Source organism: Odontesthes bonariensis, chromosome 18 (assembly GCF_027942865.1).
Source record: "Odontesthes bonariensis isolate fOdoBon6 chromosome 18, fOdoBon6.hap1, whole genome shotgun sequence".
Lineage (NCBI taxonomy): Eukaryota > Metazoa > Chordata > Actinopteri > Atheriniformes > Atherinopsidae > Odontesthes > Odontesthes bonariensis.
The window spans coordinates 19524917-19537459 of NC_134523.1; positions in this window are offsets into that span (position 1 = coordinate 19524917).

Sequence of the window (12543 nt, forward strand, 5' to 3'; positions counted from 1 at the left end):
GATGCAGTGACACAATGTATCTACAGGCCCGTGTTCTCCTACCGTCAGTGACACGTAGATCTGAGTGTCATCTGCATAGTTGTGGTAGGACACATTATAGCTGCGTATTAGCTGGCCTCATTGAAACATGTACAGATTGAACAATACGGGTCCCAGGATTGACCCCTGGGGAACCCCACAGGTCATAGTCATTTGGTCTGAGACACAGTTACCAATTTCAACAAAATATTTCCTGTCCTCCAGATAGGACTTGAACCAGTTTAAAGCACGACCAGAGATTCCCACCCAGTCTTCTAACCTCTGTAATAAGATCGCATGGTCAACTGTGTCAAAGGCAGCACTAAGGTCCAGCAGAACTAAGACTGTGACTTTGCTTGCATCTGTGTTCAAGCGGATGTCATTTGTCACCTTGATCAGAGCTGTCTCAGTGCTGTGGTGAGGCCTAAAGCAAGCCTAAAGAGTGGCCAGTGCCTTATCCATGTGACTATCCTGTGCCAGACGCTGTGGTGACGCTGTGGTGACGCTGTGACGCTTTGCTTTGCGGTAAGACGTATTGCATCACTTCCTGTTACCTTGCTTGTGTACTGTGGAATTTGTTGCTCCTCTTGGACTACTGATAATCACTTTTTTTCTATCTATGACTTACACAATTTTAGATAGTTAACTCTATAGCTTACCGTTCTGTTCTAACACACTCCTACAGATCTTTAATCTTTATTCTCACTTTTTAGCGGTGTGTCTGGTTCTCTAGCTTAGCATGGCTACCAGTTCTCTCCCTCCATCTCCTGCTTTCACCTGCTCCGTGTGTCAGATGTTTAGTTACTCCTCTGCCTCCTTTAGCGATAATGGTACATGTAAAAAATGTAGTCTTTTTGTAGATTTGGAGGCAATCTCTGAACTAACAACAGCAATAGTCTCTTCTAAACCATCAACTTGTGTTTTAGACCCAATCCCAACCAGACTGTTCAAGGAGGTTTTCCCATTAATTGACACCTCCATATTGGATTTGATCAATCTGTCTTTGTTGACAGGATATGTACCTCAGCCTTTTAAGGTTGCTGTACTTAAACCTTTACTTAAAAAAACTCTTGATTCAGAAGTGTTAGCTAATTATAGACCTATATCCAATCTCCCTTTTATGTCTAAAGTTCTTGAAAAAATAGTTGCAGCTCAGCTTTGTGATCATTTACACAGAAATAATCTGTTTGAAGAGTTCAGTCAGGATTCAGAGTGCATCATAGCACAGAAACTGCACTGCTGAAAGTTACCAATGATCTCCTCTTAGCATCTGATAGCAGACTTGTGTCTGTGCTTGTCCTGTTGGATCTCAGTGCTGCATTTGATACGGTCGATCACAGTATCTTATTACAGAGACTTGAACATGTTATTGTGATTAAAGGAACTGCATTAGGCTGGTTTAAGTCATATTTATCTGATAGATTTCAGTTTGATCTTGTAAATGAAGAATCTTCCTAACACACCAGAGTAAGTCATGGAGTTCCTCAGGGTTCTGTGCTTGGACCGATTCTTTTCACTTTATACATGCTTCCATTAGGTAACAATATTAGACAGCATGGCATAAATTTCCATTGTTATGCTGATGATACCCAGTTGTACTTATCTATAAAACCATATGAACCCAATAGGTTAGTCAGACTACAAGCAAGTCTTAAAGACATAAAGACCTGGATGACTCAGAACTGTCTGCTTCTAAATTCAGACAAAACTGAAGTCGTTATCTTTGGACCTGAGCGCTTCAGGGAGAAATTGTCTAGCTATATAGTTACTCTAGATGGTATTTCCTTGGCTTCTAGTTCTACAGTGAGGAACCTTGGAGTTATTTTTGACCAGAATTTATCATTTGACTCGCATATAAAACAGGTTTCTAGGACTGCCTTCTTTCATCTTTGTAATATTGTTAAAATCAGGAACATCTTGTCTCAGAGTGATGCAGAAAAACTAGTCCATGCATTTGTTACTTCAAGATTGGACTACTGTAATTCTTTATTATTGGGCTGTCCCACATATTCTCTGAAAAGCCTTCAGTTGATCCAAAATGCTGCAGCCAGAGTTCTGATGAGAACTAACAGGAGAGATCATATTTCTCCAGTTTTAGCTTCTCTTCATTGGCTCCCTGTTAAATTCAGAATAGAATTTAAGATTCTTCTCCTTACATATAAAGCTCTTAATGACCAAGCTCCATCATATCTTAAAGATCTCATTGTAAGATATTTTCCTAAATGAGCACTTCGCTCTCAGACTGCAGGTTTACTTGAGGTTCCCAGAGTTTCTAAAAGTAGAATGGGAGGCAGAGCCTTCAGTTATCAGGCCCCTCTCTTGTGGAATAAGCTGCCAGTAAATGTCCGGGAAGCAGACACCCTTTCCACTTTTAAGACCAGGCTTAAAACTTTCCTTTTTGATAAAGCTTATAGTTATGGATGGCTCAGGTGATCCTGAAACATCCCATAGTTAAGCTGCTATAGGCCTAGACTGCTGGGGGCCTCATCTGTCACACCTTTCCTCACTTTACTCTCTTTTTCCCCTGTTCAATTTCTCAAATGACATTATGTATATGTGACATTATTGTGGTCATTAACTCGTGTTTCCCTGTTCCAACAGATATCCTTTGAATGGTGTTACAGTGCACCCCCCCCCCCCCCTTTCAGTCTTCTCAAACCCCAGCTGGTGGAGGCGGATGGCCACCCTTCCTGAGTCTGGTTCTGTCAGAGATTCCTTCCTGTTAAAAGGGAGTCGTTTCTCTCCACAGTCGCCTCAGGCACGCTTAGGACGGGAGATTGGACCGAAAAAAAAAAGTTTCAGTGCAATCTGTTGGTTTCCTTAGCTAGGAAATTGTTTTTGAATTGGCACTATATGAACGAATTGGATTATTTTATGAATAATTATGATTACAATGAATTGAATTCCAATTGGCTTGAATTGGTCTTTATTATCTAAGTACCTTGAGATGACATTTGTTGTATTTGGCGCTATATAAATAAAAATGAATTGAATTTAATTGAAAGCCTGATTGGAAAGTATCAAAAGCATTGTTAGACAGGAGAAAGTCACTAAACTGTTGGTATACAACTTTTTCTAGGACTTTGCCTAAGAGTGGCAGATTTGATATCGGCCGGTAGTGCTGGGCGGTATGACCAAAAATACATATCACGGTATTTTTTCACGGTATCACGGTTTCACGGTATATCACGGTATATCACAGTATTTTTTTTTCATGCATAATTAGGTGTTCACAGCATTTTCTACAGATTGAGAACAGAATTAAAAATAAAAATAAAAATTCTTTCCTTCGTTAATAATTGGTCACACAGAACTTTATTGTATTAATATTCACATCTTCATGGTAAACAAATTAATAACATAGCTAATTACACTGGTCGGACTGTTCAGCTCTGTTTCAGACTGATACCTCCGGTTCAGGCTGGTCCTCATCCTCAACACGCACGTCTCTTTTTCAATCGCGGAAAATATTTTTCAATACTCATCTGGATTGAAGCAGCAAACATTCAGTGTAAGAGTTTAAAAAACCTACTTTATTTGATTCGCAGCTGCTAGTGTTTTGACCTCGACAACCCAACTACATTTTTTTTTTTTTTACGGCAAACTTGCGACTAGTTAACTTTATGAAGAAGGCGTAATCGCTTGTTTGCTATGGGTTGGGACGGGACGGGACAACATTGTATTAAAAATATAAAATATTTTTATAGGACTTTTTAATGGGAGCTAATCTAACGCGACGCTGAAGCTAGCAAGCTTCCACGCTTCCAGGGATGATCTCGCTGATGGAGACACAAGCGGTGTGCACGGAGGGGAGGGGCTGTGTGTGTGTAGGCTGACAGAGAGACGGAGGGAGAGGGAAAGGAAATGCAGCTTAACGAATACGAGTATTTTTTAAATAGCGTTAAAAATAATAATAATAACGAAACGCAATATGTGGCGGCCGGTGTTGAATCTGTGGCGCACTGCCACGAATTAGTCTATGTGTGGGAAACACTGCTATTCACCTTCGCGTAACGCAAGTGCTTATTACCACCTCGCACCCAGACAGTAAACATGCTTGTTTAGAAGCGCAACACTGAAAAGGGTCCCGTCCCGTTGTGTAATCAAATACACCGGTATGGCGGTATATTAAAAGTTCATATCATAACGAAATTATAAACCGGTATTCGGTGTGAACCGGTATACCGCCCAGCACTATCGGCCGATAGTTGTTCAGTACTGTGGCATCAAGATTGCTCTTCTTTAGAAGACGCTTAATGACAGCGGTTTTTAAGGCCTTTGGAAATGTTCCAGTCTGGAGTGAGATGTTGACTAGATGAGCAAGTTGTGGTAACAAACTGCTCAGCACAGACTTTAGGAATCTAGTGGGCAACTCATCAAGGCAGCACGTTTATGAACTCAGACTGCAGATGGTCTCTTCGACTGTTTTGTCAGTGACAGGTGTGAAATGTGTCAGCTCTAGGTGTCTAGCTGGCTGCAGAGTAGTTATTTGTGTTTTGGAAATTACTGCATTTTTAATGCCTTGAACTTTGTCATTAAAGAATATTGCAAACTCATTACACTTGGATGTAGAAATGAGTTCTAAAGGCAGTGAAACTGGGTCCAGGTTCTGAGCTCCATAAGTTCACTTTCCTCATACACGCAGCTCCGAACCAATGCTAAAATGACCCTAGATGTTTTTGTTAGCCTTTTTAAAAATTTCGTTTTGATATGAAATCTTATAAAATATGACTTTAAATGGACCACATGACTCTGAGTCTTATTACTTAGAACTAGATGAGAGCAGGACGTCTTGAGGATCTGCTGAGTGTGCACATTTAAGCTCTCTCTTCCCACTCTAGTTAATATTTCACTGCCAGTCTTCGTCTCCTTCCTCATTTTTATTCAGTTCACCTTTAGTCACTAAACTTCTGCAGGAACCAAAAGAAAAGTCATCTGGCTTGCAGAGAAATTAATCCTTTAAAATGGATGTTTTTCATAACATGTGGTTATTATTTATATTTTGAACGCTTTTGTGCTGATTCCTAGTAGTAGAGGTCTAAACACACATTTTTTGCAATGTCTTCTTTTCTTTTGAAGCACATAGAATAACGCCCATGAGTCCTTCTGGGCTGCAACTGCTGCCTCTGAAGAAGTGTGAAACCCAAAAAATGTAATTAGGTGGAACAAATCACTCTGACCTCACTAAGGTGTGAGTGGAGGTGTCACTCTGACTAAGAAGGCTCATCACAGCAAACTGGGCCCACGCCTTTAAAGAGCCATCTGTGTAAAATCATAGATATTTAAAAAAGTTCTTGCAGAAGTTTGAACCTGCCAAGGTCAGAGCTTTGACACACAGCTACAAATCAAAATCCAGAGATTATTCCTGCCACAGATTGAACAGATGATTAAGAGCTGGTTGTGGTAATGGTGAATAGTCCAAATGTGAAGCATGAGTTTACCCCTCATCCTTGCTTTCAGTTAGCCTATACAAACTACTGTAGAAATTCTTCTGAATTATTTATTGCTGAAAGTGAGAAATGTAACAAATTCCAGCCTGGCCTCATGAAATAGCTTATGAAATAACACACTTAGCCATGTTGTGTGTCATTGCAGTGCATTTACATGCCCCTGCACACCACACACTGTGAAACAACGCGACCCTGCAGGCTGGTGTCTTGCTTTTGTGTTATTTCATGCTGGGTAGAATGACAGGATGACACCCCGGCCTGTACTTTCACCCTAAATCTAATCAATTGGTGAGCCATTTTTTTGTTTTTTTCAAAATTTTTTTTGGGGGCTTTTTATGCCTTTAATGGATAGACAGTTGGAGAGAGAGACAGGAAGCAGGGGGCAGAGAGATGGGAAAGACATGCAGCAAAGGGCCGCTCGGTGCGGGACTCGAACCGGGGCCAGCTGCAGCGAGGACCGCAGCCTCTGTACATGGGGCCGCTGCGGTCCTCGCTGAAATAAATGTACAGAGTTTGGCACACTCTGGCTCCATATGCATTAAACTTTATTGATTATTAACGCCTTGGCCCTCTGGGCTGTGAATATTATATATTATACATAATATTATGTCATATGACGCATATCAAGTGTCGCACTGCAGTCTTTATCTAAACACACCAATAAAAATCAATCATATCACTCCAGTCCTGAGGTCTCTACACTGGCTTCGTGTCCATAAAAGAGTTGATTTTAAATGAATGCTGTTGGTCTATAAATCTTTTAATGGTTTGGGGCCAAAGTCCATCTCACATCTACATTATGAACCTTCAAGATGTCTGAGCAACGGGTTTGAGTTGGAAATAAACCCACAGAAGCCGCTTTCAGTTTTTATGTACCATATTTGTGGAGCTCTGGATTAGCTCTTGCCTCTTTTAAATAAAATCCAGGACTTTCAAGTTTACCGTAACATTAAATTAATTAAAAAATTATTTTACCTCTATAAATTGTGTTTTATGTTCGATGTAAGGCCCTTTGAATCACCTTGCTGTTGTATCGTGCTATACAGATAAATTGACTTTGCTTTGCCTTTTAGGCTGACATACCTGTTGTTTTCTAGAAGATGACTGCAATATTCCTACATTTTATACTCAAATACAACATTTTTATACTAAGAAAAGACAATGCAGGTACCAATTTATATCAACATAATGGCATAGTCATATTTAGTGGGATTTAACATGAACTTCCACTGCTAAACATACAATAACTTTTACATTACTAAAATTATTGGGATTGTACAATTGAATGTTTACCATCAAATATTTCAGTCATTAGTGTAAACTTCTGTGTGTTTTTCAGGATCGGTGATGCTTGAAAATGGGACAGAGTTTAGAAATGACAATAGGTGGCATGTCTTAGTCATGCAGTTGCCCTCCTCCAGTCTAGACAGAGATAAAAGATAATGACAGGAGCGGATATTGTGTCTCATGTGTGTCATTTGCCGCAAGGGTCTCCTAGCCTTTAGATCCAAAATGTGGACAGAAGTCAATTATCATTTAGCTCCATAACTGTTTTTGAAAGTAAATGTTTGGTTTAAAGTGCAATGCCTTAAAGGAGAAAACCTGGCGTGTTTCCTTTTTCTATTTATATACTTGTACAGAGCTTTAAGCCTCAACTTCTTCCTTAAACTCCAACAGAGGTGTTAATTAACATGACCCAAAGAACTACTAAAGAGGTATTCATGGGAGATACAGAGAAATGAAGTCAAGTGGAATTTTCTCTTTATTGTACAATAATTGTCACTGTAAAAAGAAACAAACAAACAAAAAAGAAAGGATCTACGTTTTTACAATTTTTGAAAGTATTCTTTTTTTTTTTAAAGTCTCCCTCATTCACTTCAATACAGTCAGCGTTTTATTACAACAGCATCTTGTGGATGATGGAGGAACTACACCAAGACACACAGATGATATATTCTCTGACAGCTCAGTTATTTGGACATTGTTTCCATACCCGCCACAAATTGTGAGTTCATTGACATTAAACATTGTCATGTTTGTCATTAACGGTACCGTTACATGAGTAGCAGTGTCCTCATGGTGACTGCTGTTCATTTCCTTTGCCTAATCTTTCTCAGGACGAAAAGAGACAGGATCCGCATTGCTGCCATTTTGGTATCAAAATGCACACAAGATGTGTTCCTCCATGATGACATTCTAAGTTTTCAGGACCATTAGCTTGAACAAATATGAACCCTACAAGCCACCTGAGCCCATCTTTTCTTAAAGTGATTGGACAACCTCTCTTTTCTTTCTTTAAATGACCCAAAAAGGTCTAAAACTCCAGTCACAAAGAAGGGCACCTTACGGGCACACATAGTTATTGAATTAATGGTATATCAGTGACATTCATCTGTTCATTAAGATGCATAAAGTAATTACTACTTCACCATCTGAATTTTAAAAGGACATATAAAATCCCATCATCAATACCTAATATCTACTTGTTTCTGCCACTTCAGAGGACATCTCATTGACTTTCATTCCTTTTCTGAGCTAACCTTCCTCTGACACTCACCATTGTTACTGCCTGAGGTGGAAATGATACAAAGTGAAGCGTCCTGCTGCAAAATTCAAAATGTGTTGGTGTGGAGAGCAAGCGGAGGAGTGAGAGTGGGTGTGAGAGGAGGATGTCAGTCTGTGTAGGAAAGATGCAGAAAAGCTTTTGCAGAGCTGCAAGCCAGCATTTAACATGTTATTATTGTTGTTTTTAATCAATTTAACCTCTCAAGTGATAATTTCGGTTGGTAAATGAGATTGAAGAAACCCCAGCAGCATGATTTTTCCATGTTGAAAGAAGATCATTATTAGAGTGAATGTTGTAATAATATATGACAGATTTCCTATCAGTATGCACTGTTTTTATTTACATCTTACACTGAATTTGTACACAAGGTTATAACATGCTCAATGCTAATGCAAATTGATCCATGCCTCGAGCTCCAACGCTCAGCAGCAGTTCAACCCTACCTCCTAATCATCTCTCCACATGCCACACAGGGATGTAATACTGGAGTAATTCAGCCATGCAGTTGATATTGAAGCAGAACAAAAAGGTGAGATATTGTGCAGTGTAGCCTGTTGGCCGATTTATCAGAATTGTAAAGTACTTAATTACTCTCTGCAACGTCACAAATATAATGGCAATGTCGGTAACAAGCACTTTAGAATTGATTAGGTCAGTGAACGGGTCATAAAATGTTGATAATGTTAGATAAAAGTCCCTCCCTGCTGGTTGACAGGATCGGTTAATTAAATGTGTTACACTGGAAATCCTTGCTGTCCGAATCTGTTTTCGTTAGACTGCCACCAGAACAGTAAGCTGCAGTTTGAAAGAGTAATTGCTCAGCCATTACACCCGTTGCTTATTTCACTCGTTGACTACTGTGCAAAAGTATCCTTTGAATATTATTGGAGTAACAAGTATGTTTAGATGAAAAACATATTCTTTGTTCATATGTTGTCTAAGTGCTACTGTTTTGTGTAACTACTATGGTGATAAGAAGAGGTTTTGATAGCCTCTGTCTTTGGGATTGGTTTTGTATCTTGATTTCTTTTCTACTTTGTTTTGGCTCCTCTGCTATTGGAAACCATAGAGATTTTCTCACATGCCGTAGCCATTTTAGGACAGTAGAAATGGCTGTGTGTATATTATCTTAGCATTCCTCTAGTCAAGTTTTTGTTGGTGCTGGAATATTCTCTCATAAGGTCTTTGCCTGAATAAAATGTATAAAAAGCAAGTGTTGGATTTCCACTCTTAGTTTTTTAATCTCTCCAAGCGAGGGGATTCAATTCCACCTCAATATTAAGTTACACATTTATTGGATGGGATCGTTATCAGATAAGCTTAAAAGTTAAGTGCTGCAATTGACACTCTAGGTCCAACATTACTGGAAAACTGAGCAGTGCTTTCCTGATTAGTTCTGAATAGTGTGAGGTCTGGGATGGTGAAAGTCACTTTGCCACTATAGAGAGAGTTCTGAATCTCATAGGATAGCTGTGACATATGGAATTCAACAAGGATCAGTTCTCAGTTCCCTTGTGTCAAATCTCCTTATGTTGCCTTAGGGAAAAATTCTACAGAATTACAACACTGATTTAACCTGACACAGCAAACGGTTTGTTTTACAGAACCATCTGGGAAGCTCTCTGTAAAAACTTTGGAAAAGGGCAGCTTCTTGCATACTACTACAACGACTACCCATCTTTCTGTCCCAGAATGGCACCATCCAAGTGGCAGCCCGCTGCAGTAGCCCTGGAAATATTGACCCTTTCTTTGCATGTTCTTGAGATTTTCTAATAAAACCTTTTTTCTGTGAAAGCACTGATATTGTAAAGTTAATCTATAATAGCTGTGCTGTTGGACTGATTTCTGCTGATTACTCTGGCAGTTGTTTGCATGTTGCAGCAGTTGATTGAGCTATCCAAAACTCAAGTAATGCCTGGAATAAACCAGGCTGGCTGAAGAGGAGATGCTGTGGATGCAGGGCAGGAACAAAATGGAGAAAAAGGAGGAGGAAGTTTAAAACATTTCCTCCTCTGATCATCATGAGAAATGTGAGCTCACTTGCTGATGAAATGGATGAGCTTGAAGTGCTGACAAGGATGATGTGGGAATATCAGAAAGACAATAGTTGTTTCACAAGACATGTGGCATGGCTGCAGGAGCACCTCTAATACCTCTCTGCTTGGCATTCAAACTATATGGGCTGACAGAGTCTGCAGACAGAGAGGTAACAGTGAATGAGGAGGATCACAGTGTTCATTAAGAACAGACGGTGTGACCCTGGACATGTTACTGAGAAGGAATGTCTCTACACTCCAAATGTCAGCTTTGAGTCCATTTTCATGTTTATACTGATAGAGTTCACCTGTGTTACCTGCTGGCATTGTGTGCGACATAATCAGCTAAATTGCTGCCTAGCTACAAATACAACACCCCAATTCATTCATGGTGAGCTCTGAAGATTTCTACCACTCCTTCCTCTCTGCTACATGTTTTTCCACCTGATTTTTATCTATTTTGTTATCCGTCTATGATAAAAACATATATTTTGTAATAAATTATATTGCAGCAATATAATCCCACTACAGGGATTAATAGAGTATTATTAAATTGAACTGAACATATAAGGTAAACCTTGTGGGACATCATGAAGCCTCTTTGGGACATGTAGCTCAATAAAAGTTGACCAAAAACAGAGACTAAACAGAAACAAAAAAAAATAACAATATATATTCAAACAAGCACAAATGTAACAACATAAACCCCAAACCATGACAAAAAGGTTAAAAATCTAAGTACAAACTATAATACCAAAACCACAGACCATGTAAAAAAAAAACACCTGTAGCTGCCCAAAACAGGATGATGAATGGCTTCAACATTAGTTTTTCTGCTGGATAGTGTGAAGGCTGGTAAGATGGATTCTCCCATGATTTTAATCTTGTGAATCTCATGAGATCCAGCAGCAATGTTCATTTTTGACACTTTAGACAACTATAACCCAGCTGTGTCAGTCAAGAGCAAATAAATAAATAAATGAGACAATGTTTTTCTCTTCATTTAAAAAAAAAGAACCACTTTCCGCCCTATAAAAACAAAGTCTGGGATCCAGATCCAGATCTCACCCTCACAAACCATACATCACTCACCAAAACGGCTCTTTAATATCCTAAAAAGTCAGTAAGAATTGAAGTGTTTGTAGCCAAAAAAAAAAAAAAGAACAAGAGAAGCTCATTCAAAATCTAGCTTGATGCATCAGAATTCATCCTGCGTCTGTCAGAAGCCACATCATTAATATAATCTCCATCGTGCTTGGTTGGTGATGTGTTATACTTGCACAAATCCTTCACTTTGATTTCCATACTCTTCTCCTCCCATCTCTTTGGTACGAGTTGGTCTTTGTTTTATTCGTCAAAGAGTCTTCATCCAAGCATACTTGCCTTGAGTGACCTATAATCACAGACGCACAACACACGCAGCGATCTGACTAACATTTAAAGCATTCACCTGAATGTCAAGGGGGTATATTCAGAGTTACTGTGACTCAGAGGGAGACTGTGGACACATTACTGGGAAACATGCCAGACTGAAATGAATGGTGGTTTTGCCCTCAGCAGCTTCACTGACTGAAACACAAAAGTGTCGACGTTCTGTCGAGATTGCTGGATCCACTCCTGAAAATGTTATGGTGTTGTAGCCAAAGCATATAGAACAAAACACAACTCTGCATTGGGTTTTAGATGACAGTCATATGTCATATGTTACACAAATTGTATCTGTTCACATCTGCTGAAAAAGGCATCCTTTTATTGTTTAGTATAATAGTACAACTGTTTCTTTTTTAGTGGTTTTACATGTTTTGCATCTTTTTATGAGTTTTAATATACGACTTCAGTTGTTTTCCTTGTCATGAGCTGTTTATATTTCACTACTATGTGTCTCTTTTTGATTATTACATCTCTAACTGTTTTAGGTTTTTTTTATTATTACAAACCAGCTGTCAGTTTGGGTTTGTGAAGCAGACACCCTCTGCTTAGGCTTACAACTTTCCTTTTTAATAAAGCTTATAGTTTGGGATGGCTCAGGTGACCCTGGAACATTCCTTATTATGCTGCTCATAAATCTTTGGTCATTTTATGTCTCTGCAGCTGTTTCACACCTTTGTAAATATTCATGGCTCATTTTTCTCGTTTTATTTCCCTTATCTGCTTTTAAGAGTTTAAAGTGGTGTGGTAGGGGATTTGAACTCTTATCTGGCTGTTGAATCCAGACTATTAAAGGCTTTTCTAGTTGTTTTGAGGACCTTTAACATTGGTGTTTTCTTCCCCCTTGTGAGGGACCAAGCTTAAGTAAGGACAAAGGTATTCAAAAAATTAGGAACTATATCAATTTAATAGTTCAAAAATGAATAAATCCAAAAAAATCAAATATGAATAACAATTAAATCATACAAAACACAAATTTGGGCCCAACTAAAATGAGGTCAACTAATTGAACACTAACAACCCAACCAAAAACTGACCTCCAAAC